Raw genomic sequence first — 10,080 nt, 5'->3', positions numbered from 1 at the left:
ATTAATGCAGAGCGATTCTTTAAAAAAAAATCCATAGTTTACTAGAAGACAATCAAAAATATTTGTTCACAACACTTCCACGGAAAGTTCGACTTTTCATGCCTGTAGAGAGGGGCGAAAGTGCGGCCAATTTCACGCCAGGGCTTACTTTCCTCCCTAAGAAGAAAATTGATACTTTCCGCCGTAGGGCGGACATGATAGCGTGACATGATAGAAATTTATTACAAAGCGTAAATGTATAACTACAATGGCTTTTTAATTAATTTTTCAAATAAAATGCACGATTCTATTTTAGAACAATTAGAGGCGTTATTATTCATTCAAAACGTTTGTGAAGAGATAGATCACGCAATGTGACGATTGATTTTTATTTGCTTCTTTTAACTATGTTTTCTGCATTATGTACGACTTTGCATATAATATATTTTTATTTTTAATAATAATAAAATTTTTATCATGCATCTACAATATATAAAATAATTGTTTTTATATATATATATATATATATATATATATATATATATGCATTAAATAAATTACATAATTTATTATATTATAGATTCATCAATTGGTTGTAAAAAAGACAAGTTTTTTATCACTTTCTTCCTCATTTCCTTGAGAATTAAAGAAATTATTGAGTAATTCAGGATTAATAAAACAATATAAAAATTTAGACGATTTACAAAATGATAATATTTAAAGATTTATTTAAAATTTTTTTATATGAAAAAAATAGTTATTTTCATTAAAATAAATGTTGAAAAAAATATATATATTTTATAACAACACGTTTCTTATAAAGGATTATTATATATGTATATGTATGTATGTATCTATATTATATATACATATATGTACATAATAAAAATTACGTTACAAATATTTTAATATTATATTACAGTTTTATATTTATGTGCAATCGTGATGTTCTTATCATACATATTTATCCTTCACTAAAATTATATATTTATGACTTTAGCAATATAAAAGAAAATTTTCACGTAAAATGTTACAAGTTAAAAATTATTTTATAACCGCGATCATTTTCTGCAACATATTTCAAATTTGATTCTTGGTTTAATTTCCAGAAAGTAACTTTTCAAAAACATGGAAAAAAGTCGTACAAACATATTTTCTTTATATTTAATGATCACTTTTTTACTAATATCAACTTTCATCACGATCACTGAATCAAGCGTCATAGATGTTCCGATTCAATGTCCTGCTGATCATGTACAAGTTGGTGAAAACTGCCGCAAGAAATTCTGAATCTAAAAACAGGTATAATTTGTTTAACATATATTTTGAGAACTACTTTGTTATACATTTTTTAACTATAATTTTTTTCTTATTTTTATCTTTTAATGATACAACTGATCGTTATTTTAATTGGTTTGACTGTGCCTCATATAATTAACGTATTAATTTTGATAATTTTGAGAAATGTAATATTATACATCTAGTAATAAACTTAAATATGTAATTCTCCAATTTGTCAAATTATCAAAACTAGTATACGTATGTTTGTCTAAAATACACATATAGACATATACAAAGGTTGTTCCTATAAAACATTTAAATGTTACATTAATTTCTATAATAAATTAAATATTAAATTACAAAAAATAAAAATTTTAATATTATAATATGACAACAAATTATATTAACATCAATTTTTGGTTTGCAAAAAAATCTGACAGTAATACAATTGCAGTACATATTTGAGAAACAGTGGAGAGAATTATATAAGCAAAGAATAAATTAACAGACAAAAATAAACTATCATGCAAATATTATTGAGTTTTGATTTTAGACTCGTAATTTCATTATGCGCATATAAAGAGAATCATTGACACGTTTTTCCGATATTTATATACATATGGTCATCTTTAAAATTTTAAAGAAGAACCCATTAACTTATTGATCACTTTTTTATTAATATCAACTTTTATCACGATGGTGGTCACTGAATCACATATAATACAAGTTCCGGATAACTGTCCTGAAGGTTGGAAAAGAGATCACAGTGAAAGATGCCGCGAGGTCTGGAATTGAAAAACAGAAGATACAATTTGTTTAACATATATTTTGATAAATGCTTTTATATGTTCTTTTTCCAACTATAAATCTTTTTGATCTTGCTATTATACCTTTCAATAACACAATTAAATATTATTTTTTCTATTGATTTTATATGATACATCAAATGGACATTTTGACAATTTAGGAAAATGTAATATTATATATATAATAATAAATTTATATATGTAATTTGTTAAATATTAATTTAATTTGTTGAATAACAAAAACTGGTTTATCATTCTAGATTCTAGTGTTATAATACTTATAATAAGTTCTATGGTAAATTAATTATTAAAATCCGAAAAACAAAAACTTTAACATAATATTATGATAGTGTGTATCAATTGTAGGTATTAACATCAACTTTTGACTTGCAGTTACAGAGGACTTGCAGTCACGACAATGATATTGCAGTTTATATTTGTAAAACAATAGAAATGATTACAAGTGGTATTGTAAGTGAAAGCAAATATAAATAAACTACTGTAAATGGATAATTTCTGAGTTTTGATTTATAAAGTCTACAGCTTCATGAATTAAATATAAAAAGACAAGTTTATTGATACTTTATATACCTCAACCTTATCTCAAGTGCTTATACCCTTAAAATTTTAGAGAAGAAGTTATTAAGTTTTACTCAGGATTGTTAAAGTGAGATCTGAAAATAATATTACGTAATTTGACGTAATATCTTGACATATATACTTCACATCTTTTAGAAATTTATCTTTTTATATAAAATACTAGGTTTTTTTTAGTCTAGATCCCTTCCCTTAAACCCTCTTTGTTCTTACTTTTTCTTCACAGACAATTAATTTTTTCTCCACTTTAAGTTATATTTTCCTCTCTTAAATTTATGTATATATAGAGATATATATTTATTTTTCTCGCGCATCGCGCGAATGTACCCTCCACTGACCCGTCATTTTTGGCTTACTTTTACTTTTTCAATTATTTTTTCTAATTCTGTATCGCGTTGCATTTTGGCACTCAAGTCAGGTAGTACAACCCTTTTATTTACTGTCATTTTGATAAAAATTTATACATTCACACGGAGAGATTTTTCTCTTAAAATTTACCCTGAAATCATGGTGGTTGTGGGACAACATGTACCACCAAGAATTTTATGCGAGCTATTCTGATTAATATCTACCATAATAAAAAATATTAATATCTATTACATTAAAATATAAAATATGTTTGATTAATTTTACTAAAATATATCTAGAAAGTTTCAATAATTTTTCAAAATTTACCAATCTGCTTGGTAATTTTTATCACGTTGTTTGTAAAATGTCTTTTGTATATTTTGAAAATTCCTTGGTTGCCAAGTTGTCCCAAGTTTGTAGTGAATTTAAGGATAAAATATAATAAAAAATTCTCTCTGTGTTGTTTTTGATTTTAAAGAAGTTTAAATTTTTCCCGCTATACCGGGTGGAAAGTATCAATTTTCTTCCCTAATAGGGAGGAAAGTAAGCCCTGGTGTGAAATTGGCCACTCTCGCCCCTCTCTAAGCATGGAAGTCGAACATTTCCGTAAAGGTGTGAAAAATATCGTGTGCACCTCGGGTCGAAAGCTTTATTTCAGACTCGTGTGATTGGCAAACTTCACTCTCGTCTGAAAAACGCTACTTTCTCCCCTTGGTGCACAATATACTATTCTTTCTTTTTAATAAACATTTGACATCATATATAGCAGATTTCAGTTGACATATGGTGCGCGGATTTGTAACAGGGAAAGGATTAAAGCCATTAACGTCGCTATTGGTGACGGCGCGATATGACATCCCGACGTATCCCGTGACCGCTGTACAAATCGCGTCGAAAAGCGGATGTCGAATGTCGCCATGCGTGTCGCACACGCGTTTATATAAAGCGAAGTGCCGCGCCGCGGCGTTCTCGAGTACACACAAACGCGTGTACTCGAGTAACGTAACAGAGATAACATCCCCGAAGGCATGTTCGCTTTATCCGCCACAGGATACGCATCGCTTTGTATGTCGCGCATCACCCCATCGTCGGCGAGTCGCGGATGCGGAACAATATGTACAATGGCAACATTGTTGAAAGTTAACCGCGCGATAGCAAATGAATCCCACTACGCGCATCCCGGGAATCCCTCCGAGGGGGTGAGTTAGACACAGAGATAGGCCGCTAAACAGAGGGATGAAGAGAGAACGAGATGACGGGATTGATTTAAATTTCGACCGCAAAAGTGGCTGGAGACGGGGACGAGCTGTGGGAGTGAAATAGCGCGATTTAATTGCGTTTGCGAACTATTTTCACCTCTCTCAATCAGTTATCCTCTTCGAACCCGAGCTCGAGAATTTTCGACGGTCGCGGTGTGATGGGCGGCTATTTTTCCTCCCTCGACGTCGAATGGCAATTTCAAATTGAAAATGGTAAATGTCACTTATGACATATGATATATATATATGTATATATACCTATGTATAAAGCACTCAGAGTCGCTGCCGAAATTGAAGTTTGACCGACAAACGATAGAAATAGTAGCGTGGTAATTTTCCGAAAATCACATGATCACGAGTTTATTGCTACAGAATCGAGAAAGAAGGAAGCATTTAAGGCAACACTTCAACAATATTTCACAATTCAGTCTTAGAAGCTTTTTGAAATTTTAGAGAACAGAATAACTATTGTCTTATTTAATGAATTGTAATAATAATAGATAATAATATTCTGAATAGATTATTAAAAGATTTATGAACAGCGACATTGCCGCACATTTTATGGTTATTCAAAGCTATAAATTATTAATAATGTTCAATGTGCTTCTTAGTAAGCATCTCTGTGCGTTCTATACTACATTTCATTTTTTTATAGCTTTTAGTATTTGTGGAACGCAGAATTTTTTTTTATACAACAGGTGCATCGTATTTTTATTCGGAGCATTTTGACCGTTTTTGTCATATTTTGCGAAGAAATATAACGAAAATATGTAACAAAATAAATTAATACGATAAAATATAAACACACAATCGCCATTATAGAGATCGGGGAAGCGTGTACAATGAAACATACGGGAGCGTTAAAGCAGGATTTGATGTGTCACGGCATTGAGTTATGGTTGCGGGTAAAGAGGAAAAAACGCGGGGATACACGAGGGGGGGGGGATATTTGAGAGATATCGTACGCCGCAGGATGTACGAGTCGCGGAGATAGCGCGGATCGATCGGCCACTTCATTAATGGATAAAGTGTTATGGCGCGGTAATCCCCTTGCCGTGTATCTGCAGTTGGAAGTTGGAACGCGAGCCAAAACCTCCCGCGTGATAATTATGTAATATTGCGCGGTTGCGCGAGCTGTGCGCCCGCATTGCGCACGTAACGAGGCGGAGGTCGTAACACTTTGCAATTGCAGTTACACGGATCACTTTGGCATTACTGCAGATAGCCTCTCATTACAGACAACGCGGACTATCAGCTTTAAGAGCGTGCAGCGCGATTTCTTTAAGCTTCGCGCCGCAACTTAACCGTAGGAGAATATTACTATTTCGAGGGAATATATGATATTATTTTTAAATTTTAATAGATGATATTGCGCGCTTTGGGAAATTAAACATTTACAGCAGAATTTTTTTCATTTTCACCTACATATAGTGACAGTCACGAAAAGTCGTTGAAATAAAATAATTGTTATTCTACACGTAATGAGTGGATAAAATAATATTGCATGTAGTTTCAACAATTTCTCCCTGATTGTCACCCTGTAGGAAAGACACGATTCCAAACATTTTTTGAAGGATCAATACGCTTTAAGCTTTAAGCACAATACCACCGAGAAGTATAATATGTTATTGACGCTGCGCATTGTCGCTGCGTCAGAAACATTTTGAGAAGAAGGAACTCGCGCGTCGTCGCAGTTTAAGCTCTAAGAATAAATGAGCGCCCGTAAAATATGGAAGTTGCAGCAAATATGTGAGGACTTGATCGTCGCGGGACGGTAGTACATTTATCTGATAAAGAGGATCATCAGTCATCGCGCGGTTGCATAAATCATCGGAAAGTTGGCGGCGGTGGAGCGATTTGTAATGTTGGGAGCGGGATATCCCGTATTTTACGCCCACGCTGTATTATTTCCAAAGGGAGAAGAGGGCACGGGGGGGATTCCGGGAAACGGTGCTTCATCACGTGAACGATAATTACTCGATATCAATCTAGAGAGCGACGCCGTTAAGTGCCTAGCGCTATCGAAAAGCCGTACGCGTATTATTGCCCAGCCGCGATTTTTTCGCGATAATAATAAATTTCCAGCTAGAGGTTATCGTGACTGCCATCCGTTTCCTGGAACATCATTTGCTTCAAACGGAACATTCGTTCCGAGCGACAACCTTCTTGCTTGTCCAATCCCATTTGAACAAGCGTTGTTCCAATCCCGCGGTAGCGCGATAAAAAGAGTTAAGAATATACAATACCAATCTTATACAATCCTGTGTGTGCATGTGATAAAATAAAGAATAAGGCAAAAATACACATGGAAGGTAATTTTTAAGTCTCAAAGGATGCGCACACGCGTATTTTCTCTCGGAGTCTGTAATATTCCTCGGTGCAGAAAGAAAAAAGGTTACATAAGGAAACGTCAAAGGAAACTATTTTTCTAAATACAAACAATAAAAATTATTAAATTCTCTTATGTTCCACACGACTCCATAGTTTACAAGACAAATATTATTTTTGTGTTCTAACAGACGTTGAATTATCAGCAGAATACAGTAAGTGTTTAGTTTCCTAATAAAAAGCAAAAATAAATACGTTTTATAATCATTGTAATTTTACGCAGAACTGCTATTTAAACAAATTACTATCTATTTGTCATATAATAGTCAGAAATATATAAATATTACATTAAAAATTAATTAAAAATATGCATTGTGGACGAAAATTATAAATTTAATTATTGAATGATTTTATTATCCTTCTTAATAGTGAAAAGGTAGGAAGATAAATACTTTCATTAAAACTAACCAACTCGTAACAAATTACATATTACCGTGATCATTTATAACAACGCGATTCGCAATCGCGACCATTTCGATGTTATCGCCGAAGAAGACAGACGCGTTCCATCTTGCTTAGACCTCACTTTGGAGAAACTTCCGCGCTCTCAATCGTCGTAACGAGAAAATGATACTGTTCATCGTTTCCGGATGCACAGGACGGCGTGTTCTTCGAATTGCTCCCGTACGTACGTGCGTCGTAGTATGCACAACTATATCGATCTTGTATAAATGTATAGCATCTGTATTTGAGTTTCCGCCTGAAGCTATACGGATACCGCAACGTGTACATCACTTAGCCTTATACCTTAAAGAAGAAGAGGGTGGCATGATAAGCGGTGTTCCACAGTGATAGCAATACACGCTAAGCAATATGTTCCTCAAAGAAAATATCCCGGTAGAAAAAAGTGCAAAATGTGATGGAGTAAAAAATAAATAGCAGTGACAAAAAACAAGTTCGTTATTATAGCATCTTCATGCAATGCGACCTAGAATTTTTACATGAAAAATTAATGTGGTGTTGATGTTTCTTTTTTTTATTATCTAATGATTTTCTCCCTTTGCTCCTAAATTTTTTTTAATATGCCGCGTTAATCGTTTTATTAATTTTATTTTGACAATTGCAGGAGAGCTATATCTCGAATTAAAGGGATCAATGTGTCTCTAAATCGTTCTAGTTTAACCCCGCCACGCGCGAATTTCTGCCACTTCATCCGCAATTGATCGCCATACGCGAAAACGAAAAGAGAAAATAACGATGACGCACGAGTTCGCCCTCTCTTCTTCATTCTTCTCATTTCCCGTATGGCACGCCACGAGATATCGGGCCGAATCACGAGTAGTAACCATTCAAGGAGGTAAGCTTTATATACGATCAGACACGCGGTAGCAATTTATTCCCTTCTACCGTCGCCGTTCCCCACATCTTTTCGAATGGGACTTCTCTCCAAAAGCGAAAGCTCATTCAGGCAAAACAACAAATCGCGTACAGCGTAAATACGCGAAATGTATTAAATTCATCGTACGATATTTATACGAAGCGTTTGCATAACTGGGATAAAAGTAGTATCTTCTTTGAGGAAAGAGAAAAAAGTATTGTTAAAAAAATACACTAGAATTGCATATAGTAATTTAACAAAAATTAAATAACGAGATTCATTTCCGTTTACGAGATATCCATTTCCGGGCCGTCACATTATCAATTCAAATAGAACGAAGTTTGATACTGATTCTTCATTCTCGGTAACAGTAATTCACTTGAGACAAGATAAAAACGAGAATTCGGATAAGTATAACTATCATTTATGGATCTGTAGAAATACATATATGTATATGCATTTGGAAAGAGTCAATGACTTGCTCTTAAATATTGACTTCATATACGCATTTGTGAATTATGTATTAACATTTTACCATTAATATATTTCTTACCCTCTATATCTGAATCAGTGAATAGTCAGAGAATAGTTAGAGAGTACTTTTAATATTTATACATATCAATTTATTATCATTATGAATAAAAAAAAATAGATATTAATATATTAATAAAATTAATTAAAATAATAATATATGCAATTATATATGTATTATTATATACATTATTATTTTGATTAATTTTATATTACAAACAATTATAACAATATAAAATAAATAACTTTTTAAGATCATATAAAATAAATAAATTCAAGACTACATAAAATAAATAAATTTAAAAAAAAAGATGCCAACAGTACGCGGTGTTCCCAAACGGTCACCCATTTAAGTACTAACCACGCTCAACGTTGCTTGACTTAAGTGATCGGACGAGAACTTGTAGCGTACCAACGTGATTTGACCGTTGACGAAAGTGTCCTTCTTATAAAGAGGTGACATACTTCTTCTTCTTCATCAATCTTTATATTACATTTAATATATTTTTCAAATAAATATATATGCATCAATTTGTTATTAATATTAATAAATAGATATTAATATATTTATATAATTAACTATAAAATAATAAATTATATATATATATATATATATATATATATATATAATTATATATATTATATTACAGGTTATTATTGCTTCCTCATAGAGGAAGCTTTGTGATGGTGAAAAAAAATTTTTCGAGATTTTGATGGAAATAGGTTTAGAATGTTCTAAAATGTCGAAAAATCGTATTAGTAAAAAATGTCCGGAAGTATGTATGTGTGTGTGTATGTACGGATTTTTTGTACACGCATCTTATACTTCTACAATTTTTTAGATACCGGGTTAAAATTTTTCACACAAATAGAGTATCATAGAAAGTATGTTCTCCTCAAATTTTATTAAAATCGGTTGACCGGTATAGATTTTATTGGAATTTTTTTTTTTTAGAAAAGTGTTTTATCCTTATAGCTTTTTCAATATTTGAGATAGCGATCTATATCTAATTCTATTAAATTTTTCAGTTTTTTCTACCCTATTTCATATATAATTAATTAAGATTTGGTTAATTAGTTCTGGAGTTACAGATGTTTAAAATTTCGGAGATTTTGATCGCGTATAAAGCTAAGTCTAATCAACCGAATTTAAAAGAATTATATATGAAATAGGGGTAGAAAAGACTGAAAAATATAATAAAATTAGAAATAGATCAATATCTCCAAATTTGCGGAAGTTAAAACTTCCTCTATGAGAAAGCCAAGTGCAAATTTCTAATTTGCACAATTTTTTTTAAAGAAATGGCGTATAAATAAAAATATATATAAAAAATGTTGCAAATGAAAACGTACTATTTTAATTAATTTTATATAATAGAAAATGTATAATAACAATAGATATAAAATAAATAAATTTATGACTACATAAAATAAATAAATTAAAAAAAAAAATGCCAACAGTACGCGGTGTTCCCAAACGGTCACCCATTTAAGTACTGACCGCGCTCAACGTTGCTTGACTTAAGTGATCGGACGAGAACTTGTAGCGTACCAACGTGATTTGACCGTTGAC

General features: G+C 31.9%; 2 pseudogenes; both read right to left on the bottom strand.

The window, feature by feature from the left end:
* Positions 1–8,819: 8,819 nt before the first annotated feature.
* Positions 8,820–8,940, bottom strand: LOC139810829 (5S ribosomal RNA; annotated as a pseudogene).
* A 1,019-nt stretch (positions 8,941–9,959) lies between these two features.
* Positions 9,960–10,080, bottom strand: LOC139810830 (5S ribosomal RNA; annotated as a pseudogene).

The sequence above is a fragment of the Temnothorax longispinosus genome, chromosome 3 (assembly GCF_030848805.1).
Source record: "Temnothorax longispinosus isolate EJ_2023e chromosome 3, Tlon_JGU_v1, whole genome shotgun sequence".
Classification (NCBI taxonomy): domain Eukaryota; kingdom Metazoa; phylum Arthropoda; class Insecta; order Hymenoptera; family Formicidae; genus Temnothorax; species Temnothorax longispinosus.
Note: the sequence above shows the minus strand (reverse complement) of the source record. Positions and strands in the feature narration are given on the sequence as shown.